The sequence below is a fragment of the Notolepis coatsorum genome, assembly GCF_963971535.1.
Source record: "Notolepis coatsorum genome assembly, chromosome: 14".
In the NCBI taxonomy this organism is placed as follows: domain Eukaryota; kingdom Metazoa; phylum Chordata; class Actinopteri; order Aulopiformes; family Paralepididae; genus Notolepis; species Notolepis coatsorum.
In genome coordinates, this window is record NC_140178.1 from 34,247,705 (window position 1) to 34,262,608 (window position 14,904).

At 49.5% G+C, this 14,904-nt stretch overlaps 1 protein-coding gene across 1 annotated transcript in view; it reads left to right on the top strand.

Moving 5' to 3' along the window:
• Positions 1-14,904, top strand: part of asic2 (acid-sensing (proton-gated) ion channel 2) — a gene marked incomplete at its 5' end in the record, with an annotated part of 362,882 nt that overhangs the window by 234,950 nt on the left and 113,028 nt on the right.

Sequence of the window (14,904 nt, forward strand, 5' to 3'; positions counted from 1 at the left end):
TGTTTGAAACATAATGCTTTTATATAAGCAAAAAAGGGGAAAAAGATACATACAAAATATTGTTATCACATTACACAAAGCCTGAATTAAATACTATTACTAAATTTAGATGGGCGCCCAAATAGTTATAATAAAGTGTTCTGGCCAAACGTTGCCGCGGTTACCACTGTGACAGAGGAACAATTCCCTCTGCAGGATGAGAGAGATGGAGGTGATGAGGAGTAGTAGACCGCTGCGTGTTGATGAGGGCGGGAAGACGCTGCCCGGTCCAATAGGCGCCACTAGTCTGCTCCTGCAGACCAGATGCTCCGCTGTGGTGGTCCGAGTGTCTCGCTCCGCTCCGTGGTGCTGCACGGCGCACGCCGACAGCTGCTGCAGACACGCTGGTCCCCTCTGTACCACAGGTTACTGCTATGGCTACTTCGTAGGACTAGTTGTGTCCCTTTACAGCGACACAGACCTTATCTAAATGTTCTCTGGTCTGTGTTATATATCGACTGATATGTCCAGTACAGAGCAGCTATCGAAGCATGAGCCGAAGCTACTTTAGGTATTAGGGCCGAGCTAGCTAGCTTCGGCTAACTGGTAACGATAGATGGGGAATACTATAGTCTGCTGTAATATGCTAATCCCAGACGTTTACTAAACATCAAATTAGCTGGGTACTAAACTCACTCTCTCTTGGTGGTATAATGTCCGCTTGGTAAGCCACTTTACATACTTGGTCACCGTCAAACTATAACGTTAACGAGAGCAACGCCGTGTGTACGTCCGCTCTCTTCCGTTGGTCCGGTCAAGTTCAACGTCAATAAGCTCATAGAGAGGAAGTGACGCAGATACGAGGGGACACTAAACCACCTCTGGCCCACTAGATGGCAGCACCGTCATATAACCTGAGATGCAATCAATAGGCAGCAGTGTAACATTATGTGGTAAATAATAACTTAACTCCCACATATTAACTTAAAGGGGGATTATTTTAGGTCTAATTTTACCTAATTGCAGACCCTTCAGCACAGCCGCCCCCTGATTTGCGGCGCTAATCAGTACTGAGGTCTGCTGAATGTCTAGTAGTCACTCAGGCTGGTCAGAGTCAGAGTACGGGGGTAGTCGGATCAGTCGAGCCACTGGTCTGTGGTATGTTCTTCCTCCGACCTCCACGATAGCAGAGCGGACTCTTCCGTCTTGCCCTTTTACCACACTCTTCACCCCTCCGGTGAGCCAGCGGGCTCGGGGAAGCGCCTGATCCACGATCATGACTGGGGTTCCTGGTTCTAGGTTGCCTCTTTCAGTGATCCACTTGCGGCGGCCTTGCAGCGATGGGAGATATTCGGTGGTGAACCTCTTCCAGAATTGGTCGGCTAAAGCCTGACTATACCTCCATTGTCTTCTGCCGATGATCTCGGTGGAGGCGTAGACCGCAAAGGGAAGGGCCGCGTCTCGCCGCCCCATCAAAAGGCTGTTGGGTGTTATGGGGTCGAGATCGGCCGCGTCGCTACTGACGTACCCCAGTGGCTTGGAATTCAGAATGGCTTCAATCTCCACCAGCACGGTGTTGAAGACCTCTGCCTTCGGAACCTGTCCTCTGAGCGCGGCTGCTAGAGCAGCCTTTACTGACTTGACCTCTCTCTCCCACGTTCCACCGAAGTGGGGTGCATTTGGAGGGTTGTAGGAGAAGGTGACCTGTTGGGAGGCCAGCTCGTCCCTCAACTCCTCACTCATCTGGTGGTAACTCTTGATGAGTTCAGCTTCTCCTCCCTTGAAATTCGTCCCGTGATCAGACCATAAGGTATGGGGTCGCCCTCTCCTTCCAGTAAATCGACGGAATGACTGGAGGAAGCTGTCTGTTGTCATTTCAGCCAGCACCTCGAGATGGACGGCTCTCGTGGTGAGGCACTTGAAGATGATTCCCCATCTCTTAGCAGTTGCTCTCCCGATCTCCGCCTTGATGGTGAAGGGCCCGAAGCAGTCCATGCCCGTGTTGTGGAAGGGCGCTTCTTGGAGACGGAGGCGGCAGGATGGGAGGTCAGCCATTCGTGGCATGATGGGTTGGGCTCTGAGCTTCTGGCAGTCTGTGCATGACCGTTGGTAACGCCGCACAGCCTCCCGGCCGCGAAGTATCCAGAACCTTCTCCTGAGCTCCGCGAAGAGCCGCTCCGCTCCAGGGTGATACAATTTGGTGTCATAGTGACGAATCACCAAGTTAGTCACCGGATGCTTCGAGGGGAGTAGGATGGGGTGTTTGCTGTCCTCAGTGAGGCCCTGAGCCCGTCGTAGGCGGCCTCCGACACGTATGAGGTCTTTCTCGTCCAGTTCGGGGGCCAGTAGCCTCAGCTTGCTGTCTCTTGGTAGCTCCATCTTCCGTCCCAAGCACGCCATCTCGATCTGGAAGACCTCCCGCTGCACCCTCTGCAGCAACATGATCTCAGCTGCGGCGTAGTCGTCGGCGCTGAGAGGGGTCGGGTCTCCGGGACCGGGGTTCCGGTGGTGGAAGGTACGTACTTGGAGCTCTTCTAGGGTCTGGCAATCCTCAACCTTGGGACCGTCAGTATTTGAAGGGTCTTGGAGTCCAGTGAGGCCGCAGAAGATGGACTTCTTAAGTTCCACCTCCACCTCTGCGTTCTCCAAGTTCGGAGGAGAAGGCCAGTCTTCTTCTGGCTTGCGTAGGTAGTCGGGTCCACGGTGGTAGAGGTTGGGACGTGCCAATTCCTCGAGGGTCGCACCTCTGGTGATCACGTCCGCCGGGTTAACATCTGTCGAAACGTATCGCCAGCAGCTGATCCCCACAAGCTCTTGGATCTCTGTCACCCTTGTTCCTACGAATACTTTATATCTGCACGAAGTCGACTGGATCCACTGGATGACTGTTGTGGAGTCAGACCACATCGACACCGCGTGAAGGGGGAGGTGCAGCTCTTCCTTCAGCATCTTTCCCAACTGGGCTCCACTTAGAGCTGCGCAGAGCTCCAGCCGGGGAATGGATTGCTGCTTCTTGGGTGCAACTCTTGAGCGTGCAAGAATGAAGGAGACGTGGACTGTGTCGTCGGGCTCCACCGCGCGCAGGTACGCTACTGCACCATATGCCTTCTCAGACGCGTCACAGAATACATGAAGGGAGAGCTGGCTGCCGGTCAGACTGACGCTCGAGGGAAAGTAGCTCCTGGGAAACTCGATCTGTTGGAGGGTGGGGAGCTCTTCTTCCCACTTCTTCCACTTCGCCCCGAGTGTCTCTGGTAGGGGGTCATCCCATCCCTTCGCCTCAGTCCACAGCTCGCTGACCAGAGCCTTGGCACGAGTCGTGTAGGGGTTGATGTAACCCAACGGGTCATATTGACTCGCCAGAGTACTGTAGATCGACCTCCTGGTTACGTAATGGCGAGTCTCGATTTTCTTTTGCCGGTAACACAGGGTGTCAGACTTGAAACGCCAGAGGAGACCCAGAGTCATTTCATGGGCGTCCTCACTTGACTGGGAGAGCCAGGTCTCGCTGCTGTCAGCCTTCGCTTCGTCTGGGAGGTCTCGGACGACCTCAGGGTTGTTGGTGGCCCACTGGCGGACCTCAAAGCCAGCGGTGGCCAGGAAGGTGCGTATGTCATGCACCAGCTTGTAGGCCTCTTCCGCGGTCTCCACGCTGTGGAGGCAGTTGTCCACATAGAAACTGTGGTGGACAGCATCGGAGACTCCGGGGGGTGCGGCGCCGTCGTCGACATGAAGCTGCAGGGCGTAGGTGGCGCAACACGGGCTGCAGGTCGTCCCGAAGGGCAGCACCTCCCACTGATAGATGGACGGTTCCGGGTCGTCTGGGTTTTCTCTCCACAAGAACCTCATGAGTGGCTTATCTTCGTCGAGCAAACACACCTGATGGAACATGCGTTTGATGTCGCCACTGATGGCGGTCTTCTGTCGTCGGAAGCGCACCATGACTCCGAGGAGAGGAGGGGTCAGAGTCGGACCGGGCAGGAGATAGCGGTTGAGGTTCTGCTGGCGCACTTGAAAGCTGCAATTAAAGACCACTCTGTTCTTTCCGTTGTGCTTAACGTTATGGTGTGGAAGGTACCATGACTCGGTACTCCTTTCCGCCTCCTCAGGCTTCAGCCTCCTGACTAGTCCAGACTCTATGAGCTTGCTCATTTCTGTGGCGTAGGCGGCAGCCGTCTCGGGGTCTCTGCTGAGTCTTCTTTCAGTGCTAAGCAGACACGGCTTCGCTACTCCTGGGGGAACCTTGAAGGTCGGCATGGGCTCTCTTCTCAAGAGCGGTGTGGCGTATCTGAGGACACCGCGCACGCAGACACGCTTGGTCTTGGCTTGGAGAAGATCCATCGCCGCCTTATCTTCTTTGGAGCGAGTGTGTATCTTCTCGTTTTTGTATGGAGCAATGTCCAGCTGCCATAACCTCTGAACATTCTCCAGCAATGCCTCGTCTTCATGCCCCGCTCCAATGAAGAGGCAGTGGGTCTGACGGGCGTTCAGATTTCTTAGACTGATGGGGCCCTGCAGGGTCCAGCCTAGCGGAGTCTCCAGGGCGACGGGACATCCGGGTGGACCCGGGATGATGTGCTTGGGTAAAGTGAGGTTCACATTATCGGAGCCGAGCAGGAGGGTGGGCTTCACCTCCATTGCAGCGTTGATCCCCAGATTACGGAGATGTGGGTACCTCTTCATGAGGGACTCCATCGGGTAGCCGTAACTGGAGAGGCACAACCCGGCAGCTGTGAATACGCGGCTCACTTTGAAGACTTCCTTCGGCCGTCCGGCCGGTGTGAGGGTGAGGGCCACACTTTCTCCTCGAATAGTGGTGCGCCCTGGTTGGATGGTGAGGAGATCCAGCTCCTCTGCGTCGCCCACGAGTCCAAGGGCGATGGCAGCCTCACGCATCAGCAGCGTGCGCTCCGAGCCATCGTCAATAACCGCGTAGGTCTCCAGAGTCTTGTCGCGGTTCCGCAGGACCACCGGCACAATCTTCAACAGCACGCGGGGAGTGCTGCCTCTCACGGGGCCCACGTAGTAGTTGCGTAGCTCTCTAGAGGGCTCATCACGGACTTCCGCCACATAAGGCTTAGCCTTGTCGTCTCTATTGTTGAGGTCGTGGAGGGCCGTGAGGTGGATCTTCCCGCACCCGCTCTGTCTGCAGGGTCCCTTGAGGGTGCAGTCCTTTGCTCGGTGCTCACGGGCGCACTTCCAGCACCGCTTATTCTCTATTATCCACTGTTTCTTTTCCTCTGTAGTCTTCTCCTTGAACACGGGACAGTTGTCTAGCCAGTGGACCTCTGTGCAGCACTGGCATGGCGGCGGAGTCTTCTTCTCTCCTTTCTTCTGGGAGGAGAAGCCTCGTTGGCCTTTCGGGGGCCCTTGGTGCTCCTTTGATGTGGTTTCATGTACGGTGGTCAGCACCCTAACGGGCCGCCCTGTTCGGTCTGACTTGTCTCGTCCACTGCGTCCATTGCCTCTCGGCTCTTCCCGCTTGGGGAGGCGGATGTGCCTCATCTCCGACTTCAGGAACTCTGAGAGCTCCATCAGGGTAGACAGTGGCTGTTGGGGGTGGAGACGCTCGTGTTCCCGTCGGAACCTCTCTTCCCTTTCCTTTGGAAGCTTCCTGACGAAGCGTTCTACGTTGGAGCCTGCATAGAGCTCAGTGCGGCCGGCGGCTCCTTGGAACGTCAGGAGGCTCACCAGAGCCTGTACCTTCAAGGAGTATGCGTCCAGGGCGTGGTCGTCCTTTATGTCTGCCATTTCTCCCAGCTCGTGGATCTCCTCCACTATGTGGTCCCACGGGCGTCCCCAGCGCTCGTCCAGGGCCTGGAGAGACGAAGTATAGGGGGTGGGGGAGTATGCGTTGGCAGTGCATATGAGCTTGGCCGCAGGCAGCGTACAGTGCATAGACAGCTCGAGGAACTTCTGTTGCTCGCTGTGGTTGGCGGCGCCCAGGAGGAACTCCAGACACATCCTCATGTCATGGTACTGACTTCTAGAATTGTCTTTGAAGAATGGGATGGCGCTCCCTGGTGGGCGCTGTGGGAGCGGGTCGTACCTAGGGGCCGGTGCAGTTACGGGCCAATGTTGATGGGATCTGGAGGTTGCTCTGTGTGTGGCGGGTAGCCGCTCACATTGAGAGCGGGGTGGCACCTCTCCTGGTGCCGTATATTCCTCCTGCAGACGAGCCAGTCGCCTTTCCAGGTCTTCGGAGTCGGCCTTGTCCCTTCTTCGGGGTCGGGGATACGTAGCCGGGTGCTCCTCCCTTTCAGGCTGGCGGCGCTGGGGTGAGTTATTCCTAGTGGATGCTCTTGATGATTGCCTGGAGGCAGAGGCCGATTGCAGTTGGGCGGTAGCGAGCCGGGTGTACTCCAAGGCCTGGGCTGCCGCTCTATCGCGCTCCCGCTCCAGTGCTTCCGCGGCTCTTCTCTCTCTGTCGAGCGCATCTTGGCGTCGTTGAGCCTCTCTTGCGAGCGCATCTTCGCGTTGTTGTTGCATGCATTGGAACATGAATTCTGTTTGGCTTGTAACGCTCCCTCTGCTTTGTGCTCTGCTGGGGGGCCTACTAGTTCTGCGAGTGTCTAGGAAGAACTCTCCCGGTTGGAAGTGATTGAAGTCCTGCCTGCCGCGTAGCTCCACTCTGTCTGGGGGATTGATATCCTCTCCAGGTTGCGAGTCGTTTTCAGCTGAGTCACTCTCCTCTTCTTCTTCAGACTCATCTTGCTCATCATACTCATCTTGGTTGGCGGTATCCAGTGGCGAGAAGGTAGTTATGTCTTTACTACCCGAGACTGCCACCTGGTGTCTCTTCTTCTCTTCAGGCCGCTGGGGGGTGTCAGTCGGGTCTGACTCTGTTCTCAGAGTCTGATCTAACTGCGGTGTGGCAGCAGCACCCTCTACTAGCTGGGGTGTGCCTGCCGTCTGATCTAACTGTGGTGTGGCAGCAGCACCCTCTACTAACTGGGGTGTGCCTGCCGTCTGGGTTGTAAAGTCCCCTACTGTCCGGTCAGCTGATGTGTTTAGCATATGCTGATTGCTCTCCGAACTAGGGCTACTGGGTGTACCCAGGACACAGTCATCTAGTCGGGAGGGTAATCTACGCTCCCTAGGAGCACGTGTCTTCCCTTCAGGGAAGGGGGGGGGGGGGCCCTTTGAACCTACCTCGCTCTTTTGTGACATCCTATCTGGTTTAAATCCGGCTCGAAGTGACCAAATTGTGCGGGAGCTTAGAGGACTGTATATAATTATCACCTTCGGGGGTGTGGTAGGATGCCTTAACTCTTAAACTAATTGTACCAAATACACAACTGAGTGAATAACTTAAAATGGAGTCACCTAAACTAGAAAGAGCGAGGAAACTGTTTGAAACATAATGCTTTTATATAAGCAAAAAAGGGGAAAAAGATACATACAAAATATTGTTATCACATTACACAAAGCCTGAATTAAATACTATTACTAAATTTAGATGGGCGCCCAAATAGTTATAATAAAGTGTTCTGGCCAAACGTTGCCGCGGTTACCACTGTGACAGAGGAACAATTCCCTCTGCAGGATGAGAGAGATGGAGGTGATGAGGAGTAGTAGACCGCTGCGTGTTGATGAGGGCGGGAAGACGCTGCCCGGTCCAATAGGCGCCACTAGTCTGCTCCTGCAGACCAGATGCTCCGCTGTGGTGGTCCGAGTGTCTCGCTCCGCTCCGTGGTGCTGCACGGCGCACGCCGACAGCTGCTGCAGACACGCTGGTCCCCTCTGTACCACAGGTTACTGCTATGGCTACTTCGTAGGACTAGTTGTGTCCCTTTACAGCGACACAGACCTTATCTAAATGTTCTCTGGTCTGTGTTATATATCGACTGATATGTCCAGTACAGAGCAGCTATCGAAGCATGAGCCGAAGCTACTTTAGGTATTAGGGCCGAGCTAGCTAGCTTCGGCTAACTGGTAACGATAGATGGGGAATACTATAGTCTGCTGTAATATGCTAATCCCAGACGTTTACTAAACATCAAATTAGCTGGGTACTAAACTCACTCTCTCTTGGTGGTATAATGTCCGCTTGGTAAGCCACTTTACATACTTGGTCACCGTCAAACTATAACGTTAACGAGAGCAACGCCGTGTGTACGTCCGCTCTCTTCCGTTGGTCCGGTCAAGTTCAACGTCAATAAGCTCATAGAGAGGAAGTGACGCAGATACGAGGGGACACTAAACCACCTCTGGCCCACTAGATGGCAGCACCGTCATATAACCTGAGATGCAATCAATAGGCAGCAGTGTAACATTATGTGGTAAATAATAACTTAACTCCCACATATTAACTTAAAGGGGGATTATTTTAGGTCTAATTTTACCTAATTGCAGACCCTTCAGCACACCTAGTATTTATTGTTTGGATGCGTGTGCACTTTTGTAAAAAAAATAAATAAACGCAAGACGTAGGCAGGGCCCTGACACCACACTGACCCTTCACCCCTGCCTCTTAACTCTTTCAGGTGTAGGGTTTTCCTTGGAACGTTTAACTTGAAATCTATAGATGTCAGTGACTGATGAGGTTGTGCACATGCAATGGGGCTAATCATGCTAATCATGTTTACATGCACACTAATACCATAATATTTTGTGGGATACTCAAGAATTAAAAGCTCTCACTATGATAACACCATTGTCTGTTTACAATGGTCAGGATGCTCATATCCCGATGGTTAGGAACGTGAGTAGGATACATCCTGTATATTGTTGGGTGTTGTGTTCCGTTTCAGTTCCATCTTATGGTAATATATGGAATATTCTGTTACTTGTGCATAATGTGGATATTTTGTGATCAGAATACAAAGATGATTATCCCGACTGAGATCTTGTCCACACATCCATGGGTAACTTTGAAATCGTAGCTTTTTCTATGCAGTTTGGCCTTTCGTCCACAACAAAAACTGCATTTTAGGTCACTGAAACCGGACCTTTTGGAAAAAACTCCTGCCAGGGTGAAGATTTTTAGAACTGTAAAAAAATAATATTAATAATACACTAGAATTAGTGTGTACGGGTTAAACCGGAGCATATGGAAAACGCATGATGGAAAGAATCATGACTACTGGCCCTGTCCACACATTATGGACCAGAGTATTTTCTCTGCAATCAGGACCTTGGAGAGCTCTGTGCAGTCTCCCGTCAGGTGCACAGGAGGAATGTGTAGGAGGGTAAGGACATGTACATTGCTTCTCTCTGATTGTTACAAACCAGTCATTTCCACTATTAAGTACAGTACAGTGATCCTGAAAGAGGCTTTACACGTCTTTGATTTGATTATTCCCTTATCCTGATATGGGTGTAACAGGTCTTGTTTGTGGTTGAGATTGAGGGTTTTTCAAAGGGCGGGCTGGTTCCACAGTGAAGCTCATTGAAAGGCTGGATCACGTCTGAAGCAGAGGGGTAGTGCAGGCAGGGAAGTTTCCGCTGCAGCCCGCCAAGCCATAGGCAGCCTGACAGATGGACATTACTTACTCTGGGTAGCTACTTAATAAGGGATTTGCAATAGAGAACCTATTTTATGTCCAACATCTCCCATCAATATTCATCGTACATGACACCCCAGTGAGTTACGGTAGTTAAGTAGTTGTTGGGAGGATTGATGTACTTTTTTACTCCACTACGTTAACTTAGGACACCTCGTTACTCGCTATGAAATAAAATATGAGTCGCTCATCATCATGAAGACGCTACTCTTGTGTTTGTGTCTGTGCATTTTTATTTTGTCTTCTAAAGTAGTTTGGTGTGATTGTTTTGCTGTGTTTTGTTGTGCATACTGGACCCCAGATGACTGGGCCTGGACCTGGCTATACTATGGACTTCATGGCTCTATCATGTCCAGAGTTTCCAACCCGTACCACACCACCTGGGAAGGCAATATTGTCAGGAGTTCTTAATGCGATGGGAAAACACAAGCCATGTGGACATGCATATGGAACTGCTTTTTTCTTCTTCTTTTTTTAAATGCAGAGATCTCTAGACACACGACTTTTAGATTAGATTAGATTAGATTCAAATGTATTGTCATTATCAGGGGTGTAAAGTACTTGAGTAATTGTACTTCGTTACAATACTTAAGTACTGTTTTGGGGGATTTGTACTTTACTCAAGTATTATTAGGTTGGTATACTTTGTACTTTTACTCCATTACATTTCAGAGAAAAAATACATACTTTTTACTCCTTACATTTAAAATGCAGACCTACAAAGTACAAAGTACAAATCTCACAGGTCCAACCATTTAATTAGTATATTTTAATTGTTTATCTGGCCGAACTAACGTTAACGTTATTAATCCTGCGACCGCAGGTAAACAGCCAATCAAATCCCCATCAATGGAAAATGAACCCGCCCATACCCATGCTGATTGGTCCTTGTGCAACACTAGAAAGCAGGGATCTTTGATTAAACACCTGCTATCAGAAGAATAGACAGTCAGATCCGCATTATGCTGTGGTTAATATTGTGATATTATTCAGGGTACTCCAGTATTCTGTCTTCTGTCTGTCTTCAGCATTGTCTATCGCAGAACACATTCCATTGTGGGAGAGTGTATGCTTGGTTTCATTCCAGCCTTGCCTAAACACCAGCTGATGATTTCACTAATTGGCTCACCTCTTCAACTAACTCACCTGGTGCAATGTATAGTTAAAATGAAAACTTGGCCCACGATGGAATGAATTTGAGACCCCTGGTCTATCCCTTTCAAAACATTTTTTACTTTTACTTTTTAGTACTTAAGTACATTTAAAAGTAGGACTTTTTTACTTTTACTCAAGTGTGTTTTTAGCCAGATACTTAGACTTTTACTTGAGTCAGATTTTGAGACGGTACCCATACTTTCACTTAAGTATAATTTCTGGGTACTTGTTTCACCCCTGGTCATTATACAGCACAAGTACAGTACAACAAAAATACATTTGGCATCCAACCAGAGTGCAAACGTAGCAGTAAAGTGCAACAGCAATGTGCTAATTAGATGTATGTACACAGAGTTGTAGTATAATATACTGATACAGGTACAGTGATACAGCTATAAAGACAGTTGCTGTACATACTATCATACAGAGCTATGGGTTATATATGCAGGTGTATAACTAGTATATAGAGGGGTTATATGCAGGTATATTCAGACAAATATGGATATATGTAAATATGGGGTATATACAGAGTATTATGGGTAGACTATAGTATGAGATGGGTAGTTAAGATAATTATGATTACTATGATTACAGTGTAGGGCAGTTGTAGACAGTGATGATAAACGGGACAGAAATTACTTCTCTACAGTGAGGAAACAAGGGAAAAGAGGAGGTGACCGACTGAGATTAAAAACGAGGCGTGTTCCACTCCCGTCTAGAATCCAAACTAATGTCCAGTCCCTCAGAAACAAGATTTGTGAGTTGCAAGCAACCATAAACCATCTACACAAATTAAATGCGTGTACCGACTCATATCTGGACAGGGATATGATCAAAGGAGGGGCAGTCTGTGTCTGTGTCTGTAAGCGGTGGTGCAACATTGTCACCATCAGGGAGTCTGTGTCTGTAAGCGGTGGTGCAACATTGTCACCATCAGGAAGTCTGTGTCTGTAAGCGGTGGTGCAACATTGTCACCATCAGGAAGTCTGTGTCTGTAAGCGGTGGTGCAACATTGTCACCATCAGGGAGTCTGTGTCTGTAAGCGGTGGTGCAACATTGTCACCATCAGGGAGTCTGTGTCTGTAAGCGGTGGTGCAACATTGTCACCATCAGGGAGTCTGTGTCTGTAAGCGGTGGTGCAACATTGTCACCATCAGGAAGTCTGTGTCTGTAAGTGGTGGTGCAACATTGTCACCATCAGGAAGTCTGTGTCTGTAAGCGGTGGTGCAACATTGTCACCATCAGGAAGTCTGTGTCTGTAAGCGGTGGTGCAACATTGTCACCATCAGGGAGTCTGTGTCTGTAAGCGGTGGTGCAACATTGTCACCATCAGGGAGTCTGTGTCTGTAAGCGGTGGTGCAACATTGTCACCATCAGGGAGTCTGTGTCTGTAAGCGGTGGTGCAACATTGTCACCATCAGGGAGTCTGTGTCTGTAAGCGGTGGTGCAACATTGTCACCATCAGGGAGTCTGTGTCTGTAAGCGGTGGTGCAACATTGTCACCATCAGGGAGTCTGTAAGCACAGCTGACATTCAACTGTCTCTGTTCACCACTTTTCATCTTCCAAGGCGTTCCCCCAACGCTCCAAATTGCTGCTGACACCATCTACAGAGTGACACAAAGGCTCCAGTCCCTTTTCCCCACATGCCCCATGGGAGCATTTTAATCATTGTAAACTGAACAAACCAATGAATCTCTACCAGTGCATGGCCTGTCCTACTAGGAAAAATAAGACACTGGACTTGTGTTATGGTTCTAATATGGTTATGATTATTCCACTAACATGGTTGTTGTGCACATCACTGCATTTTTATATATATATATATAAATATATATATTAGTAATAAATAAATATATTAGTAATAAATACAATTTTAGTGACAGATTTCTTCAGACAAACAGTTCTTCAGAATACATTTTAATTAATTGACATGCATTTCTTGCATGTATGTGTCTGTCCCCCAGACAATGAAAATAACCTCTCACATCATATGGTACTGTGTGAGAGGGGGAAGAGAGAACGTCACTTTAATTTGTGACACTGTTTTGATCCCACATAGTATAGAAGGGGATGTTTTTGTAACCCTTTATTTTTCGCTATGTGAGGTTGGACACAATTATATTGTGTGATTTGTTTTAGAAGTGTGAGGGATCCGCTCGTCACCAACGCAAGAGACACCGGGTTCGACTCCGGCTGTCGGAGTTGCCTCCGGCTTGGGCCAGCCGTCATACTAACTCAATTGGCAGAGTTAGCGGGTGGAAGTCGAGGGGTGGTAATCTGGACGTTGTGGACAGCGACTCCTACAGGTCGGTTGGGGACGCCTGCACAGGAGAGACAGGAAATGGCGGGGGTAGTGTGAGCCTCCCACACGTTACACCTCGCTAATGAGAGTCCGCGCTGGCAGGTGAAAAGATGTGACAGGCTGCATCCTCGTGTATCGGAGGGGACACGTGATGCACGGCTTCTATCCTCCCTACAACCGGCCAGTGGGGGGCATATGCGAGCAACGTTCAAGACAGGGGAGGGGAGAATTGGCACAGTGGAATTGGGATGGGAGAAAAATAGAAAAAGAGGAGAAAAGGTGGATAAAAAAATAAGAATGCGAGGGATCCAGGGAATGATCTTTGCGTAAGTTAGCTTACCAATGTACCTGTTGTACAATGTGTCTGTTGCGATGCATTGAGGTCCATCGTTTGGTTGTAATGCTTAAAAAGACAGGGGATGTTTTAGTGAACCTTTATAAGTACATTCTAACACCAGATACATTTGATACTTAAGTACAATTAATAATAATAATAATACATTTGATTTATAAAGCGCTTTTCAGGAACCCAAAGGCGCTGACAATGAGCAAAACAAATGAACAAAGAAACAAAGAACTACAGGGAATAAGCAACAGTATGAAAACGCAGGGCATACAACCAAGGGTAACAAGTAACAGATACAGAGTCCAGTAGGGGAACAGTCAGGGAAGTAAGGAAACTGAGGGGAGGCGGGGGGGCAGGAGAGGGAGAGAAAGTAGGGAAGGGGAAAGGGAGGTGGTAGGTTGGAGGAGGGTGGTTATGGGTAGGGAAGGTTGTATGCTTGGGAGAACAGGTAGGTTTTTAGTCGGGATTTGAAGGTGGAGAGTGAGGGAGAGTCTCGGACAGTCTGAGGGAGGGTGTTCCACAGTCTGGGTGCAGCTCGTGAAAAAGCCTGGTCACCAATACTTTTAAGTTTGGATGACGGTACAGTGAGGGAAACAGTGGAAGAGGACCAGAGGGAACGGGTGGGGCGGTAGGGGAGAAGGAGGTCAGTCAGGTAGGGGGGGGGGCAGGCTATATGGAGGGCTTTGAAGGTGAGGAGTAGTGTTTTGAAGTTGATGCGTTCCTGGGAGTGGAGGACAGGAGTGATGTGTTCACGGGACCGGGTGTTAGTGAGGAGGCGGGCGGCTGAGTTTTGAACCATCTGCAGTTTGTGGAGGGAGCGGGAGGTGATGCCAGTGAGGAGGGAGTTACAGTAGTCCAGGCGGGAGGAGATGAAGGCGTGTATGAGGGATTCAGCAGCAGGGGGGGAGGCAGTGATGGATTTTGGCAATGTTGCAGAGGTGAAAGTATGATGTTTTTACAATGGAGCGTGACCCAATTAATGTGAGCTACTTCTTATGGGTGACTTTCACAACAGTCATGTTCACGTGAGATATGTTTACTTTCTCTCAAGTAGGGCTTCCAAGTACTTGACACACTTTACACATTTGGTCGTTCTCTCTGCGCCCGTCACCCAGGGGCGGATTTAGGATTGTAGGAGATCCGGGGCTTGTATTTTTTTTGGGGCAGGCAAGGGGTGGTTTGGAGGGGGTCATGCACGACCCCCTCCACGAATTTTTTTTTTTTAATTTAATGAACCTGTACGTGCAATTTCCTGCAATATAGAGCCTTCAATCTTGACCAATAAAGCTGCTCTTTTCACTATAAAACTCAGTTAACCATAACGTAGTTATGGTTGATTTATATATTGGGGGGGGATATATCATATTTTTCATATAATCAAAAAGTGGTGGAGCAAGATCATACCTTTGCTCCCCCAAGTTCAATAGTGGGAGAGCAGAGATGCTCCGAATGCTCTTATGGCCAGGCGTCTATGATTCACTGATACAAAGTAAAATAGTGCAGTGCAATAAAATAGTTAGTAAAATAGGATAAAATAATGCAATAGTGCATTGCAATAAAATAGTTATCATCGTATTTTTTTGGGAGGCCGGTAAGGAGTGCATTACAGTAGTC